This window comes from Hippocampus zosterae, chromosome 11 (assembly GCF_025434085.1).
Source record: "Hippocampus zosterae strain Florida chromosome 11, ASM2543408v3, whole genome shotgun sequence".
In the NCBI taxonomy this organism is placed as follows: Eukaryota; Metazoa; Chordata; class Actinopteri; order Syngnathiformes; family Syngnathidae; genus Hippocampus; species Hippocampus zosterae.
The window spans coordinates 13,948,851-13,968,347 of NC_067461.1; the positions used below are offsets into that span (position 1 = coordinate 13,948,851).

The following is a 19,497-nucleotide window of genomic DNA, read 5'->3' on the forward strand; positions in this document are numbered from 1 at the left end:
ATTATATTTTCTCCTGTGACGAGTGAGCAGAATGAGACCTCTCAGTGTGTGCAGGGCTGAGCGTGCAACGCGCGACAGAGTTGTTGGCTGCTTCTCAGAGGGCTGTGACAAGGCAAAAGCGCAGAGTGGATATAATGAGTGACATATCAGCCAAAGAGCTTTTAGAAAAACAGCCCCTCTTCCCACCCCACTGTCGAGCCACGCCCCCTCCCCCAGGCCCCCTTCCCCGCGTCTGTCTTTTTGAAGGTCAAATGAGAAACAAGAGAAGCCAGTACAGCCGCTCCACCTCCACCACCAACGCCACCTCCGAGTGACTGGTTCAAACAGGCCCTGGGAGGAAAAAGGGGGCAATGTGTGTTTGTGGGGGAGAGGCTCACTGAGCATGCCCAGTGAGTAGGAATGCCGTGTGATGGCAACATGGGCTCTCCCATCTGCTGATGCATTGTACACTGTTCGCCGCAGGCCCTTTTCCATCCAGTCTAGAGAGCGGCCAGATCTGTTTACCATGGAATGCACACAAAGTTGGGCGCTGACGCACGCACACGCAAATTGTGCATGCATGACAACAGAGGCGATGCATAGCTGCGGCATAGACAGGCGCACACAGAAATTTACTCATGCATGCATGCAAAAAAAGGGGAAAAAATAGTAAGGCACAAGTTGAATGAAAGGGCTCATATATTATTCAAGGAAAATCCAATTTTCGTCCAGCTGAGGGTTACAACGAAGTGAATTCTGCCCTAGTTGCACGCAATGCCTTTATCTAAAGTAGGGTATGTTTTTCCATCACAAAGATCGAGAAATATTTTTTTTCCCCTTTGGTTTTTGAAAAGTTTTTCATTCAAACCTGTAAAAGCAAGTGAAAATGTGTTACTGTGCAAACCAACCCAGAATTAAGGCGGAATATTTTTTTCAAGATACAGTACAACACACGCACGCGCCAACTGCTTTCAATCGTCTTTTTGAATGGATGGCTAGATAGTCGCTGTATAATTCAAGTAACACATTTGCAAATTTTTGCTCTCAAGTGGGACAATTTGGATTGCATGTCAACTTGTTCTGATTGGAATGACACCTTTTCCATATGTAGGGAAATCCGATGAATATTGGATATGTGCCAAAGCAAGTACAGCACAAACATGTTAGTTTTCATATTACCGTAATATAATTTGTGATGTCACTGCCCGGTGTTGATATATTGGAAGTGATATACATGCATTTTGTTTTGTTTTGCCATCTATCGCCAAAATTTTAGATGATAAATGACGATGTAGAATTAACAATGAAGTAGTTCCTCATCGTACCTCTGTTTGACAATTGAGAAGTATGTCGAGTACATTGTGTATAAGAAAACATTTTCAAATGTTTGTTTTCAAGCTCCAATACATCACCCCCATAAAACCCCCCAAAAAGGATCAAACCAGTACCTTGATTATTTGTCTCAAGTTAAAGACGGTCTTGTTTAGTGCACATTATTACCATTCAAGCTGAGGTGCTTTTATTATAAAAACGGTGAGGGGGCTTTTGTGCTAAAATGCCAGAGCCAAGGAAAAATGTTTTTTTTTTTTAATGTTGTCATCTGTCTCCAGTTTAGTAGAACACACACAGGGTGGTGGGGAGCATTATCTGTATCACACATGCAAATTGGGACCACATGTGTGTGTTTCGCCTTCTTCTGCATAACTGAGGGGGGGCCTGCTTTGTGTAGCCGAGCAGACGCTGACGACGCACGCAGGGTGGTGCACCCTTAGCTCGGACGACAAAATGCTCCGGCGTGAAAAAGTACCACTGAAGGCATTTTGACGTTGAGGTCTGCTGTCGGCCGTTTGATACAGAATAATAAAATGCGACGCATGGGCTCGAGTAAAACCGTTTCAAGCTGATGTGCTGGAGTGAGAGCTTCAAAATGCTAATTTGCCAGCGCCAACGGAAATCAAGGTGCCCTCTTACGTTATGTGAATAATTGAGGTGTGAAGTCTGTGTATGGGAAGGAGTCTAATGTGTTCTTTTATTTGCAAAGTCACGTCTGCACTCCCTGATATGATAATGATTCTCCCTCGCCAGTAATTGAGCCGTGCTTTAGAAAATCAGGCCAGGCCTTATAATGGCGCATTGTCTCGCATCAGATCAAAACGCAGGCAAGATGAGGATGAGATGTTCTGTGACAATCAGATGACTCCCATAAGGAGTGCAGTGGAAGAGGGGACGGGGGGGTCGGAGGTGACGGACATTACGGCCATTTTAGTCAAAAGCTCGAAGAAAGGCAATCACAATCAAAAGACGGTTTGGGAGTACAGTGAGATGTCCTTGAGTTGTAACCTTCATATTTGCCACCTCCCACGTGGCCCTCAAAGCAGACTAGACAGCAGCGACCGGGGCTCGCTCTGACGTGCTTCCTTCTTGGCATTCTGTCCGAAGGTTTCTAAATCCGGACTGTGCTCACCACCTCCTCATGTCTCTCCAAAACTCCCAGTGACCCCCACGTGTTAGATGCCAATGTTGCAGCCTGCACACGGATACATTTTTAATGGGACCGTGTTCGAAACGCAGCCGCATGCGTGCACGACTACGGAAGGCGGACAGCTGCAGTTCAAAGGCGAGCGACAGCTGTGTTCCATTGTATGACACCGAGCGGACTGACATTTGAAGCTTGGCTGCCTTTAAACGCTTCTATTCTTTCTCTTGCCTTTCCTATTATTTGCTCCCTCTATACGTCCCACTTTGTCCTCCGCCGCTAAGCGCTCACTCGCCATTCCTCTGATGTTTTGGCCATCGCCGAGGTCTGCCTGGATACCGCAATGTCTCAAATTCTCTCGCACAAGTTACCGAGACGGTGGGGCGAGCGTGCGTAGAATATGTTCCTTATTTGCCGCCCACAGGAGGCAGAGACACTCAATCCGGCCTCTTTGCTGTCGAAAAGAGCACTGGAGATATACTTGGCAATATGTGTTTTGCATTCACACTCCACCCCTCCGCCCACACTCCACATTTACCCCAGTGTGTGGATGTGTGTGTCTTCTAAGCCCTTCGATTCCCAGAAAGGAGTTCAGGATTTGTGAGCGGCCATGGGCAACATCTCCAGAGAAGGATGAGTGTTTCCGGCAAACAGTTGGAGGGTGGCGAAACGCCATGTGTGCGTGCGTGTGTGTCTCTGTGTTTATGTGGGGGAGGACGGCTACCATGAAAAGACTATCCAGTAACACTTGAAGAACATCATACGGGGGGAGGTATGTTGCGTGTTTGGGTTTTCCCCCCCTTTGAACGATCCCCAAAGGCCTTTGGGACAGTGATTGACAGTTACTTCTGTTGATGGTTTGCCCCGCGGGGACGGAGCCCTCTCGCAACAGCTGCCGGATCCATCTCCACTCTGAAACTGTTGCTAACTTTCGAGATTGCTAAATATGTCCAAACTTGCCAACTTAAGCAAGCTTTGGCGCCTTTCTTTGCGTAGCGCACTCTGCATGGCCTGCTAATCCCCCTCAGGTACACACAAAGCAAGCGCCATAACTCCCTCCTGATCCGTCTCGCCATCGGGTGTGGACGTGAGGAGGAAGAGTGACTTGACGCTGAGTTGTGCAAGCTCACGGGGCGAAGCCTGAAAGCTGAGACAACCGAAAGTGCTGATGCACTAAAAAGAGGGAGGCGGCGATTGTAGGACGGTCAAACACGAAATGCCGCTATATTGCGATTCATCTTTTGCACAAATGAGATATTGTTAAGCAATTTTTTTTCTGTGGTGTTTTGGAGTATATCGTCAAGTCCAAATTTAAAGTTGAACCTTCAATGTAAAAGCACGTTTCGCTGTAACATATCACGCAGCACTGAGCTCAACTGGAAGGATATTCAGCATAATTAAGAGAAGAGAAAAAGAGGCAGAGAAGGTCCTCCTACTAAACTGCAGTAATTGTTCCAACGGAGCAAAGAGAATACCGTACATGGATATGAGTAATGTTTAAATATACAACACCCGATTCCAATGACGTTGGAATGTTGTGTAAAAATAAAAATAGTGTCTGAGCACGTCTGAGATGAACTGACACAAAGTGGGGATAGTACAATGATTAATCTTTTTTTTTGGTGTCAGCTTCACAGTCAATTTGAACTGGGAGTAACAGCTTTCAGCAGGCATGAACAAAAATGAGTTCTTATACTATCAAATAGTCAAGAAATTGTTCCAAACGTGTTTCACTTCGTCTAGGATGGCTTAATAAGTTTAAATGTATTTCTAACTGTGTTTAAAGCATATGGGAGGCATCAAACAGCACCACTTTTGCAGGTCTGTCTGGAACGTTTCCACAAGGACAAACGGGGCTTTGTTAGGACAAATAATCATTTAAAACGCAATGCGCATTGGGCGTTCATTATTTATCGCTTCATGCATTTGTGCAATTCGCATAATTAAACATTTCTGCGTCAAAGCGTACTTTTACAATTTTGCTATTGTATCAAATTGATCCGCTTTCTTATAGCACTCATCAACTTATACACAGACAAAGATTATTTCATCAGATAGTTTGGACTGAGTTGAGGTTTTGATGTGTTGGCATTTCCAACAACTGACCTGGCATGCACAAAAGTGTTTTCAGTCATTTTTGTAGGCCTGTGTAAACATGATGGCGTCACGGTTGGCGTTCGCTGTGAAACTTTTGAAAATGCAAAGCAAACTACTCCTTAGTTTAGCTGGTTGCCATGGAAGAATACCCTTATGGGTCACATTACAAATGATAACTGAAAACAGAATCAATGGGCTGTTTGTTGACGTGACAAAACGCAATCATTGAAAAATGTGTTCTCAAAAACGCCACCAAAATTGTTTCCTTGTTAAAGCTGTAAAATGGTCATCTGTGTGAAGTCTTCAGCGAAGACGACGATGAGAGAGTGTGTCAACAAAAATAATTTCCAGGAACTTTGTGTTTAGTACTTTCAAGATACCGCAACGACTGGTTCAGGGCTGTTGCATGACACAATTTGAGCTCAGAAATGTGCTGATGAATGGCATAAAATAAAAACCCGCTTTTAGACAAGCGTGTTGGTGGTGCTATCGGTAACAACTGGCCTGACATGCATATGATTTTTAGTAGGGATGCACCTATACAGATATCACTATTGTCAATCAGTGCTACCTAGTACCGGTACGCATAAAAATGCTCAGATACTCTCAACACCAATACCACATCACCAGCCTGAGAAATTCATTGCAACTAGGGACCATATTAGCCACGTATATGTGGAGATACTTAAATTCAAAATGGATGACGACCTCCTCGGGGGCTGACCCAAAAGTTGCTGCGGCGGCCACCGACCAGTAAGTTTGACAAGCTCCTTTAAAATGATCATTTGCAGATGAAACACACTTTTCCCACGTTGAACTAATTTGCTGTTTTGCAAACCAAACTGTGGCTTAGGCACCTCCGTGCATTTGTGTCAGTTGTGTTGTACAAAATAAGTATTGTGTTTGATTCTCTGTTACTCCTAACTTATTTGTTGTATAAGTTGTTGCTGGCATTATCAAGTATCACTACACAGTATACAGTAAGTGAGTAATGCACTCGTGCTATCGGGAGTAATTGCCTAATTGTTGTTAATTTTTACAGGTTTGTATGAGCATGGATTGGTTTGGCAACCTTTCACAACCGCCAAAAGAAAAAAAGATTCCCGTTTTTACAGATCGGTGTTGCGTAAAGCACCCTAAAAACAAACAGCATTGAGAAATCCGATGTCAATGAGGACAGCGCCTGAACTCATGGAGGGATGTGGCCAGTGAGTGGTAAAGGGTCAGCTAACCCACAGAGCGAGTGGGGCGGGTGGGGGGAGGGGGATCTATTCCAGTCGAGAGAGAAAGGTCACAGTGTAAGCTGATAAAGGCGGGAGGCAGAGCTTCAGGCCAGCTAGTCAGCTGACGCCTGCAGCTGTGTTTGGAACATCAATATGAGCCTTGTTCAGCCGCTACAATCCCCCCCCCCCCCACCCCACCCCGCTCCCTTCCCAACCCTCCCATTCGGCATCCCCTTTCGCCGCTCGTCCCTCCTTTCCTCTCACACTATTTCCTTTTTATCCAGCTCTGATTTATGAAAGTAGGGCATGTGCCCATAACTGCTGCATCAAGGAACATGGCCGAGCCTCCAGAGGCACTGCAGCTCTGTTTACATCAGCCCAGACAACTGCAGCGCATTGCACAATCGCCACAGGCAAGCCGAGTTATATAAAGCCAGGGCTCTGTTGTGTTTGTTGTTCTGCTTTCGCCACCTGTAATTCCTGCACAAAACGCCGCGTTGTGATCCTTGGCATGCGACTTTGACGCAACTTCTTTCATGAGCACGTCAGCCGAGCTCCAGGTGTCAAATTTCTCATTTCCCATGGCCGCCGTTTTGTTTGGATCAAAGAGCGGGGTAAAGGTTGCAGGAAACTCAAGAGACGGGTTGTTTTGCATTGCATTGCCTTTTTTTCCCCCCCGATGTTGTTTTCCACTATGTCACTCACTCACGCACTGCATTACAGCGGGCTTTGTGATGGGTTTTTATTGTGGAGGAGTACTGGAGCATGAGGATATCATATAACAAAGACGGCGAGCGAGAGCTGTGACTTGAGCCTCCGAGCATGTTTGAGGGATGACAATTAGTCCCACACGGAGCAGCAGCGCACGTCATGGCCTGTGTGTTTCCATGGCAACAAATCAGCACGCTCGGGTGGTAAGGGACAAAAATGCGTGTTATTAATGAGCACCGGAGGAAGCGTTTGAGCCAGCGGCCGCACACAATGCTGGGGTGACATAATCATGTGTTGACAATTAATGAGTCTTTGTAAATGTGGCCAGTAAAAACATACCGTCACCCTTTTACTAATCTTTAATTATGTGACTCAATGGGTGTAGTCTGCCCTTGAAAGAATCTGAAAAACATGACCAGCTGCTAAAAATGCAGGCCGACCCAACTTAGTGGAGGCGAGCCACAATTCCAACATAAACACCCGTGAAAAACCTTGGGAACGTTCACGCCGACCTTCCCCCATACAAGTACTTAAACAGTGCTGACTCAACACAGGTCCACCGAGTGCAGCCGTGTTCCGGAGCCTCCTGGGTTACAAGTACGGGCAACGTTTTGAGCCAGGGGGCTTCAACGGCAGAGTGTTCTCGAGATTTCTCTGACTGCTCATGAATCACAGGCAAGCGTGGTGCACTCGCTGCGATCCTGCTGCAGGTGGCGGTCAGTGCGGGCAAACACAACACACGGCAACCATTACTCTGAATGTTCTTTAGATGACGCTCGTATGCATTTCTCCATTCCAGACCAATAGTGTTGAGTGCATTAGGGGCCCGTGGTTGCTGTTTGAAAACATTTGCATTTCTCGAAATGCTAACTGACCCCAACGGCATGCTTGTGCCAGTACGTTTTTTTATGTATCTTAATGCATGTTCATATTGCAGTGTTTTAAGTTTTTTTGCAGGCCTGTATGGAACAGGAAACACTGATAACACAATCAACGTACCCATTTCCCCCCCCCCCATTTTAGAACAAGAAAATGTCTTCAATGAAAACTGCACAGCTTGCTGTTCTGTAACAAAGAACTGAAGGGCAAAACGCACTCTTCGATGGACCAATATATTTCCTGGTTCAATTACGATAGGTCTTCAAATAAATTCACAATGGTGATATCATGGGACCAAGGCAATACGGAACCGTTGATCCATATCACCTTGCCAATTGCGAGGCTTCAAACAGGATGTGGCCGATGAGCTTCGATTCTCATTAGCATTTTGTGAAAGAGACAGACTGGAGGCGTGACAGAAAGGCATACAAATGGATGTCTTTGGAAACATATCGGATCAATTGCAAAGATAATTGCAACACTGTTCCTGGAGTTATTTCATGTGTGGTAATTGTGTATCATTTTGGATTATGATTGTCATACGTTTCATTCTTTATTGGCCTTCAGAGAAGTTATGACTGAGCTCTTTGAATTCTGCCTAGCAACAGGTGCTCACACATGCGACACGGAAAAAGCAAATCGACTCCTCCTGCCCCGCTACGTAGTCGGTTGTGTAAACTATTCCATCACAGAATTATTGCACAATTAATGACAGTGTAATCAGAGAAGGCACATCAGCCAAGTGATACGGGCTAAACAGGAACGTGATGGGAAGAAAATTTGGCAGAGTTGGCGATGGGGTGTGGCAGGCACATGTTGAAAAATAATCATTGATGAAAATTTTCCCCAAATTCCCGAGAGTCACCTCGTACCCAGAGCCAACCTTCTCATTTTTTCCCCCCATGTAAAAACGCGGTTGCTCACTTATTATATAGTCAATTCCTTATCTATAGTAAGTTTGGACAAAAGACACTATTTAATGGCCGCAGCATTTATATTCTCTAGCAGTAAAGAACAGAGAAAGGGAAACTAAATTCATTTTCAAAACAAGGCAATAATGAAACACACTTAGTTTACTATCAAATATGCTATTTTCATCTCGCTCTCCCTCTTCTTTTGTCCACAATCTTTGTACAAGTTGTCCTATCCTTGGCTCATTCACTTCCTTTCCAGTGCCCACGCTTCTCGCCTCCTCTCTTCATATCTCAGCTGTTACTTGGCAACATGGTCCCATCTGAAACAGAAGTAGCCATGTTGCCTTGGCAACAGAACACACATGCGTACGTGGTAAACACTTTTTTTTTTAAAGAAGCTCCATCCACATGAAAGTCGAGTGCGTGTTGAGATTTAAAAAGAACAATCACAATGAGTGCTTGTAGCTAAAATGACTATTATATTCAAAATGAGAACAGTGGATTGATTTGGGCAGTTTCATGAAGCTTCAGTGATGGCTTTTGCACAGAAATTCGTCACTGTGATTGAACATCCATCCTGGATGAAGCAACCTTCCAATATATCTTTCATTTATCCATCACATCCTACACTGACAATTCCAATTCTAAGTATTCACAAGCTGAGTGCACAGTTCTGGGAAGCAGACGTCCTGTCTCCGTGCCCTGGGTAACACTGCATCTGTCGTCATAGCAACAGTATCCATCATCTGCAGGGGATCAATTGATTCATTATTGAGTGAGGCGTAGCCCCCTTCTCTGCTTCCAGTTCACGTCTACTCACTCCGTCTTCCAGCATCCATTATTGAAGTGAAAGCCTGCCCACTCACTGGGATGGAAAAGAAAAAGCTGTCAGATCTCCCTTGTGGAAATATAAGTCATATCCGACATTTTCCCTGGAAAGCATTTACGCTGTTGTCTTAGAAGGTAGACAACAATCAATCTATATCAACAACTATATCTGCATTACGTCAAGCTCTATATCTATATCTATCTATCTCTCTCTCTCTCTCTCTCTCTCTCTCTCTCTATATATATATATATATATATATATATATATATATATACCCTTCGAACGAACTGAGGACAGTACACGCTACCCTCAGCCTGCTTGTGCTAAACCAACGACTGCACATGCGCAAATTTCATGACTAAACTCATGCGAGAACAAATGTATGCAAATTAGTCAATAGCCAAAACAGCTAAATAAAGATCAACATATTTCTCTTTCAGAATAAATCACATTTTGTGTATTCCCAATATGCTACGCTTCAATTATAATTAAGACTTGTGACTGCTATAATTATCTCGTATAAGAAGAGTTTAATATATCTTCAAAGAGTCTTGTCTCTCGTGCATTACATTATTGCTACTTTTGCTATTGAATTGTGACTTCTGCCGACAACCAAAGCAACAAAGATGTGCACTCAGTGCCATATATATTTCCATGGACTGCCTCTATCACACAATGTAGAGGACAACAGATATCACCAAAGATAGCTTCTTTGCTAATTTGACAAAGAACTAAAAGGCCATTTGAGATGCCAGTATGAGCGATGGAAAAAAAAAGAAGATTGCACGACAAATATGTGTATCCTTGAAACTGCAATACAGTATCTATCTATAAATTATACACACACTATACAGTATATACATACCTACATATACATATAGAAACATCCACGAACACACTAACACCCACAACACTGTGTGTTGCACAAATGAGACAAATTAGCGTAAGTATAAAATGAAACCGGTAGCCATGCTGCGTGGAGCTCAACCATTTAGTGCTGCAGGGGAAGACATGGTTTGATGCAATGATATCTTCCTTTTTTTTTTGCATGCAACTTTTCATGGAACAGCTGCCCACCTCAGTCGAGCCTGGAGGCATCGGCGTGTGCATGGAGGGACAGTTTGTCGGGAAAAGGGAAGCGGAAAAGACAAATGTATATTATTGGAAAACGTGTGCTAAATGGATGATGTCAGCTCTTTGCACTTTGACATTTTAATGTGCTCTCTGAGGGAATTACATCATTAGCCCTCCTTTCCGAGCCTGGCTCAATGATGGGAAACCTCCTAATGGATGTCAAAAATGTTGCCCCAATGGAAGAATGATGTGTCTGTGTGTGTGTGTCTGTGCATATGTGTGTGTGTGTGTGTGTGTGTGTGTGTGTGTGTGTGTGTGTGTGTGTGTGTGTGTGTGTGTGTGTGTGTGTGTTTGCGTGCGTGCGTGCGTGCGTGCGTGCCTGCCGTGCATGTGATGGTTTTGGTGGGCTTTTACCGAGCTTCATCGAGAGATGCCTTACCCTTTCTGAGCATCATCAGCTGGACTAAAAGCCTCCACGGAGCATCTCTGGCTGCAAGACTAACGCAGTCTGCATCGAGACAAAGTGGAATGTTTTCCAGCCGACGACACAGCATAACCCCCGTGTGTAATGACTTCTTGTGTTGTTCCATCCATTTCTAATTACAGGGACTTATTGAATTGGCAGCGTGTTTCAACTTTTTCAATTTGAAAAGCTGTTGGCTCCAGAATCCACTTTAGAAATGACATCGAATGAATGATTCATTAATCACCAGTGTGCACATGTAAATTAAAATCTGAAAGAATGCAGCCTTTATGAATGAAGCGAAACTGCGACGCGCTGTTGAAGCGCAACCTCAAAAAGTTGATGGAATTCAGCCAAACTGAAAAGTCATGAGTTCCAATCCTCATCGTGTGATTTTTGCGCAAATGGATTTGAGTTGTTTGTGAGCTTTTTGTGCATATTTTCGTGCATTTTATTTTTATTGTAATTTAAATTTTTACACATAACTAATTCACAAATTCATTTTCTGAACCATTTATTTATCTTTTCAGTTTTTAATGAGAATATAAGAGATTGTGTTTGACTTTGGATGTTTCCTTGGTCTGCAGCGGCAATGTAACCAGAATTTGGATGGAAGTCACAACGTGCCACTGAGCTCTTAATAATGGAGGCAAATTAAAGGGGAAGTCAACCCCAACATTTTCTTTACACTGTTCTGTGCACCTCCACTAGTTTAAACATGGCTTATTATTATTATTAACTTATTATTGTCAAAAAAGATGTTGGGGTTGACTTCCCCTTTCATGTAATTGAGACACAAAGAGCAACATTTGACAGCAGCAGCAGCAGCACTAATTTATGCTAACACAGAAGTCAGTATTCCAGTAAACAGCAATCAAATGAATAAACATTAAACATGACTGAATTGAGTCCAACTGAGTTTGTAATCTTGAAATAAAATTCGGAACTCTCATTAACCGAGGAGACTTTTAGTGCCATTTTCATTTCAGGGGGAAAAACAAAACAATAGCTAAACTCTATTTATTTTTTTTAAAAGGCTACACACAGTGCTTTGAAAACAAGTGAGGGTTTCTCATATCTTAGGCATGCAATCCTCACAGATTCCGTAAATAGACTGAGAGCAAAGAAGGAAGCAGATCAAAGCTTGTTGTAAAATAGGTCAAATGGTGGATATTCATGCGCTCCAACCCCACTGGGAACATGCTACTGTCAATAGAAAAAAAAAATATCAAACAGCGGGGACAGCAATGTGATGGAATGAGGGCTGAGAATGTTTCGCCAACTTCTGCGCGCATGACGCCAATGTGTTCGGTCGCCTGATACGCTGAGGGGGATTTTGGTGGCGAATGAGAAGCAGGGCTGAAGGATAGGAAAGAGAAGCTTAGGTTTACTGAACAATTGCAAGACTGACCGCCATTTCAATTAGATTGGGAGGGTGGGGGGGAGGGGGTGTAATCGTATTTCCAGCAGGACACAATGCATCCGAAGAAGTGCTCTACTCATAGCATGAGAATTAGATGTAGCACACGATGTCCCTCTCTATTCTCCACATCATCCTCTCGACGACTTTCATTGGAGGGGCAAAGCCCGACTTGCCACTGTTATTATCTCACTGCCTATGAGAGCCTGTAATCTCCGTCCCCAGTTTGTTGAGAAAAGCAGATTTAATGTGACAAATCCAAGGCCCCAAATGACAAATAAATCAGGAATTTTCTGTGTTAAGTACCACTCACGTTATAGTACAGCCGAGTTGGAATGACACGGGGGAGGGGCGCGGCATATCGACGACTTCGCTCCATGTGTGCACTTTGCTCCTGTTGCCACGTGCATTTAGAGTCATCCAAAATGACCCAGAGACCAACAGTGAAATTGATTTCATTTAACTTTGATGCAGGAGGTTGCACCTTAATGTATGAAGGCTGTCTAACGTTCCGAGGAAGAAAAGCAACCAATGCCGTCATCCCCCTCGTGTCAAGATAGGACGCACATTACATCCCTGTGTTACATAAGCAACCAACATAGAGCACAATCCGGCATGCACAGCCTGTCCTACAAACAGCGTGCATGAATGAATAACATGAAATGAGTTGGGCCGATAAGCCACCCCCTCATTGCGTGCTGGCCTCGCATTCAAATGCAGCTTTTTGCGTGGGGAATTGATGAGGCACACGGCTCAAAGCTCAAGTCTTCAAAGGCTGCGCTTTCACAAGATGCAAGGCGTCCAACCCACTTTGTAGTTCCTAGATGAACGAGTGGGTTGCAGCTCGCCAGGCAGCAGAGGAAGACAATACACATCCAGAAGTTCCTCCAAGGTTAAATCTCATGCAGAGGAAAAGAAAAGTATTTTTTCCCTCCACTTGATCACACCCCCTTCCACAAGCCCTCCAAATTTATCGAAGCCGTGGGAGTCGGGAATGCTTCACTCATGTTCCAAGGTTACGGTCTCCTTCATCGCGCCCGTAAAAACAAAGCTGGTGTGGGAGAAAGAGAGACGAGCCAAGGGAGAGTGACACACGAAGATAAGGAGATGATGGTATAATAGCGCAAGTTTCATCACAGTCAAACGCAGGCGGAGGAGGGGAGTGACATCCAGCCTCAAAAAGAAATGATTTCAAAGAGCATTTCATCCCAGATTATTGCATGTTCTGCAACAAGAAAAGTGGCTTCTACTTTTTAAGACTGTGGTCTTGCAGACTGACGAGTTGAAGGCTTGGTTAGATCAAAGCATGACTACATTACTATGAGGCGCCATTTATAGACACCACTTTGAACTGAAAATTGATCCAAAATGGAATGTGGTTGCCCATTTGTTTACCCAAGAACATATTTTGGAGGCTGAAGGAAAAAAAAAAAAAAGATATGAAGTGTGTGGATATTTTTCAGTCAGTTAGTTGATAGACTGAAGAGTTCACTTTACAGCGAGTAGCCTACATCGTTGCATTCGAAACGGTGGGCCACAACAGTGCCGTTTGCACTGCATAAGGTCCATCTTAGAATTCTTATTCTCCACAAAATTTACTTTTACGACATAGGTATTGGTACTCGCTCACCAGATGCATACTTAAGACTCATCAAATACTAAACTCGCTCATTAGGTAAACATACTCTTTAGTCTTTCATTTCATAAGAATGGCAGGAAAAAGCAGCAGCGCACTATTTGTTTTGGTTTTTAAAAAAGGGAGCGGAAGTGGAGGATTGCTGCATTCTTGCTGAGGCCCCACATTCCCCAGAGGAAAACAGCCGGGTCCTTGTAGACCCCCACCCCCTACTGTTTCCTGTGCATGGCTGCTGCTTGCCTTCCCTTGCATGCCCTGAATGCGGTCAAGCCCCCAGCTCGTCCTGCTCCTCTCCGCCACTATCCTGCTGCCCCAAATACATTATTTACTCTCTCCTGCCCTCCCTTTTGCTCAAAAGAATCAGGACAGTGAGAAATAACAGCACTGTATAACTCCCCACCCAAATGCACACTATACACACTCGACCCCCTCCCTCACCCCACCTGCTCGCTCTTTTCTCATTCCGCACGATGAAAATGCAGCGCAGGGCTGTGCCGCCACAATGGGGAACTCTGTGAGGCCCGGGCCCTCCCATTAATCCCCTCTGACATGGCTCCCGAAGGCACGGATTTGCTACAAGTCAATGCAGGAGAGCGACAGTATGCAAAACAACCCTGTCTGACTCTCTCATGCTATTCAAAGCTCTGCTGTGCCAGAGAGAGACAGGAGGGCAGATCACAGGCAGAGGAAGGGGGGAATAAAAATTCTGCACAGTTAACCCTTGCCCCACTCTGCTGCTCCGGATCATTTTTCATATTCCATCGTATATTGCACAGATTATCTTGATGATGATAGCATGATGAAGACAGGAAGGGAAATGTCGATGTATTCCTCTTTGACATGTAGTATTACAAATTTGGCAGCCTCTGAAAGGAGCTCGCAGCCAGACCAAAACAACGCCCAACGTAAACATGAATTCACAAGTCAGGTGATGTGCTTGCTGCTTTCAGGCAGAGCAACACTATTGAATTTCAGCCTTATCGGGAATCTGGTGATGAGGAGGAAAGCGGAGGCTGGGCAGGATGACGTTAAGAGGTGGTTGGTGCGTGCAGCCCCCACCGTGCAGCTCGGCAGGGAATGTAAACAAGAGGGCTTGAATGGAGCCACAAATGGAGGGCTGCAGAATATTAGCCTCTTTTACACGGAGGTCCTGCAAAATAGGCACTTCACAGCCTTAACAGCATATCCAGACTTGATCCGCCTTTTAAAAAGAACCCAGTCGAGCAGATAGTGCCCGAACTGTGTACGCTCAATCAGCATCTCGCCATCGGATCATTTGAAGCGTGACGACGTCAGCGCCAGCGTATGGGGAGAGAAATACTTGCCAGACAGCATCAATTGCTTTGAGCACAACGGGATGAGACAATTATCAAGTGTTAAAACTTCACACACCCATTCTGGCTATCTATAATAATTAAATTCGGGTTTGAAGCCCAAACAGGATGAAAATGCTCCATATAAACACCTCAAGTGGACTCAAGTGGCCAAAACTGAATGGGATTTCAGGTGCTTTCACAGGGGTGGAATAGTCTTTTTGCAATACCGATCAAAAGTAACTTTTCATCATGTCAACAAATCATTAATTTGGAATATCGTCTGCCTTGATGTGAATCGGCAATGACGTCTTCAGTTACACACGTGAAAATATGGCCGCTTCAAAACAGAGCACACATGCCAGTGTACTATCTTGATGCATCATGTTATGTTCACATCAATCTGGGCATGTCACACGTCAGGAAAAGAGCTAGTTTGATTAAATGCAGCGGGGCACATGGAAAGAGCAGATCGGAATAGATCATATCACATAAACAGTTGACCTGAGATCTGTCGGAATGATTGGAATGGGAATGACAAAAAAGTCTGCATGCAAACCCGGCTAGTTTGTTGGATTCTGGGTTAAAGACTCAAGCAATGGAATGCCGCTGTTACGTCTCCAATGCCTTCATTTTACAGACTCTCTGTGTCAAAAAGGCATATAAATTTAAAAGCAGAAAATTCATGAGTCGACATCATCTCATATGCCACGTCAATGCTGTTAATACCGAGGGAAATTTAGTTTTTCAAAGGCAGTGAGAAAGGGGCTTCCGATGATCACAAGGAGAGCGCAAACACATGGGTGGGGGGATGGGAAGGAGGGGGGGGGGGGTCGACACATGACAGAAAGGCTTTAGTGGAAGAGAAATCCACCAGGATTTGTAGCCTGATTTGGATTCACGTGATTGGCTCCGCACCCTCTCTCATTTTCCACCCATGCTCAGCCCCTGTGAGATGAAAAATGGGTCATCTGGGATGAAGTTAATACTCGGAGCACGAACCGTTATTTTTAGGACAGCTTCGTCGTCACTTGGTGAATGACACCGGGGTGTTGGGGAAGGGGCCCGATTCGTTTTTTATTATTATATCCGCTGGCAGCTTCTAACGTTTCCCCTCCGTGACTGTGTATATTTGACAAGCCCTACATGCATGACATCAGCGACAGACAGAGCGACTCTGGGCATCGGGTGTTAAAACGTTCAACAGGACATACGCCGGACGTCCTCGTGGAGATCAACATTATCTTACCAAAAGCTCCTCAGACATGTGCCGAAGCCGCCATGGCAACCACATACTAGCGAGCTATTTCTGGCCGCTCGACTCCCAAACACAGCTGCTCCCGCGCTACCAGTCATCCCCACCTGACAGATATCCAATCTGAACTATGCCAGGCATTCGGTGCACAAGATCACGACCCGACATTCACATGGCCAAATAGCAGAGCAACATTAATTACTGCCGACCATCATTTGGTGACAGGTTTTCCAGCCAGGTCTTGCAGTCAATTGCTCCTCCTAGCACGTGAAAGGTTTTTGAATTTGTGGTTTTCAATAATGGCCCGTTTTCTCGGAGCAGGGGACTTGTCATTGACATCTTACTTCCTCGATTTGGAAAGAGTTACCGTGAGCACTTCAGTAAAAGCACCACAAATACACGAACACATGTTGCCGACGTTTTCAAAGCTGTCAAAGTGAGCTGCTGTGATCTCATCCTTCATTCACGCCTTGGAGAAGTGGGGCGTGCTAGGCGAGGGGCGTTGCTCGGAGCCACAGTGCCCCCTACTGCACGTGGGGGGCGTTGAGCGTTTTCTTTCTATCTCAAAGGTGAAGCGCTGACTCATTATTCACTCTTGCAAGAACGGCGCCATCAGTATAACGTAGTTAGTACAAGACACGGCACCACCTACTGTATTTGGTTATTTTATTTTAATGACACGGGAAGAACCCTGACTGATTCATGCCCCGAACGTGAACATGAACACACACCCTCTCACGGGTAGCTGAAATGAAGTCTTCACGGGCACCGCAGCAGAGTAACTTGAACAATTTGGCTCCATATACAAATGCAAATGATACTTAAATGTGCTAGTCCTGATGTTCATTTGGGTAACAGTATAAAATAGTGGATGGACGTTTGGTGTAAGAGTCTTCAGTCTCAGGTAATTTTAAGATAAGATATCCTTTATTGGTCCCACACTGGAACAATTTTCACATTGTATATCCCTGTAAAATCAATCTGAAATTGCTACAAAATATTGATGCAATGAATGAACTACATTGACACATGGGCCGAAAGTGTGGGTAACATTGAATGGAAAGGGAACTAAACATGTATTGCCGTATGACATGATGACAGAACCGCGCTAAGAATACATCGCACAACTACATAGTAGCCATAAAATACAATAATAGAAAAGGCAGATTACATTTCAGTGAATTACAAAAGCAGATTCCTCAAACAAATACACAAATACTTTTCAGAGGAGAATCCTCCAACCAAGTTGCTACAAAACGTACGGATAATCATTTTAGATGTTTTTGTGATGCTCTGTCTTGTACTGGTGAATTTTGAGGGGTTTTTTTAAAGCTGGGATAAACACAAAAAACATCCTGAAATATTTCACTGTGTGTGGTTACATTTCCCCACATTATTTTTGATTTGACGAGAAGCACTTTTATTCCAACTTTCAGTGGAAAGTGACATACTTTCCATGTTTTTTTTTCTTCATTTATAGTAGAAGACGGTGTTCCTATTTTAGACTGTCAGTCTTAATTATGTTGATGGCAGGGAGGCAGCAGTTGCTTGCCAGCCGTCCTTCAGCTTTACCCGCCCAACATACTAGAATAAGTGGCCAGTGTTTACAAAGGAAGTGAACTTGTGTAGAGAAAGTGTTCCAGGGAGATTGCCAGCAGATTCCATTCTAACTGGAACTCTTCAGTCCACATTTTATTTCCAGAGGACATGCAAACAAGTCACTTCTGCGCTGAACGTGCTCGCTCACAGGCAGATGACTATGAACGACATTCTGTAGGCCTGAGCTCAAGGACAGCAGAGCATCTTGCATTGACTTTTCACTCTCCTCGGTGTATTTTCAGTGTAGAAACCGGGCTTACCCTTCCCTCCCGTTTCCTGGCAACGTCAAGACTGAGAGCAGAGAGAAAAACAGCTGCAGACGGGAGGAAAATAATTACTGCTCTATTTGGAGACACTCAGCGGACATGCTGCTTTCCACTCAAAATACAATGACCCCGTTCACCCATCTACACGAAACACACTGTATCAGGACAAGTGGGCCCAATTAGATGAGCAACATTCACTTCCTCGCTGCTCCAGCATTTTTGATGTCGAAAGCGCCAGGAACGTTTCCGTTCCTGAGGCAAAATGGCACTCCTTTTTCATGGAGAAAGAGCAGCAGCGCTACTGCGCGTTGCTACTGCCATCTATAGGTTTGCAAAAACAAAACACAGCTATCCATTTACTTTCCATACTGCCATACCAAGTCGGACTCCTTCCAAGCTGACCTTGGGGCCAGAGACTGGATAAAATTGAGACCGAATGCCAACTTAAAAACTGGGAGACTTATGTGCTAATAGCTAAGCAATAATCCAAAACATTGATTATTTTTGCGGGATTCAGGTAGATTTAATTCATGTATGAAAAAAATTATGCGGTGTGACAAAAAGAAACAAAACTTTACTCATACATTATATCTTGAATATTAAATATTACAAAATCTACAGAGAAATAGCATTATATACGCTTCAAAAGGTAACCAAGAGGAAATGAACTTGAACTGCAATCACTTCTGGTACCCAAACAGGCATCCGACAAAATTTCTGGGAAATAGGTAGAATTGCCCTCACACCAGAGTGGCATTAGGCATTAGAAAACTGCTAAGTTTTATGGAAAAGGCCGATTTTCTGCAGAAATCCAGAGAAAATGAGCTTTTTGTAAAAGCACGCATTTCAAGCATCATTTCAAGTTTTACACTATTTTTAGCTTTTGTGACAGCTCAAATACCTCAATAATGTGTTCCTCCTACAAAAGAACATTACAAATAATGTTTTTGTAGCAAAATAATTTATTTGCACACAACAATACTATTCAACTCTGAACAAAAGTGCAAATTTAATAATGAACGAAAGTGCAGCTGTGGAGAGGATGGTTTTTGGCTTCCATCCAGTTTGTCACCACATCGATTCATCCCACCACGTCCAGATGCATGACCTATAAATTATAGAAAAAGATTTGCAAATAAATCTTGCTGCAGAGTGAGGTACAATAATTGTATTTACCTTTCTTTCCACCACCAAAGCAAGGAGTCGTCATCTTTTGGCTTCTGGTTGGACAATCTGTAATTTATAGTAGTATGTACAATTACCACACTTTTATTTTTCTATTTTTTTTATTGTTGTTTTCCACATCTCTCACACACACATACATGCTCGCACACTGCTATTTAAACCATTCATTCCACGTTGC

At 44.1% G+C, this 19,497-nt stretch overlaps 1 long non-coding RNA gene across 2 annotated transcripts in view; it reads right to left on the reverse strand.

Moving 5' to 3' along the window:
• Nucleotides 1–19,497, reverse strand: part of LOC127610814 (uncharacterized) — a 98,337-nt gene that overhangs the window by 76,113 nt on the left and 2,727 nt on the right. Inside the window, exon 5 of one of the 2 annotated variants that reach the window (XR_007965041.1) lies at nucleotides 17,311–18,181. The exons of the other annotated variant lie outside the window; for it this stretch is intronic. This is a non-coding gene — a long non-coding RNA (uncharacterized LOC127610814). Of the gene's footprint in view, nucleotides 1–17,310; nucleotides 18,182–19,497 lie in introns of those variants that run through there. 2 annotated transcript variants of the gene reach the window in all.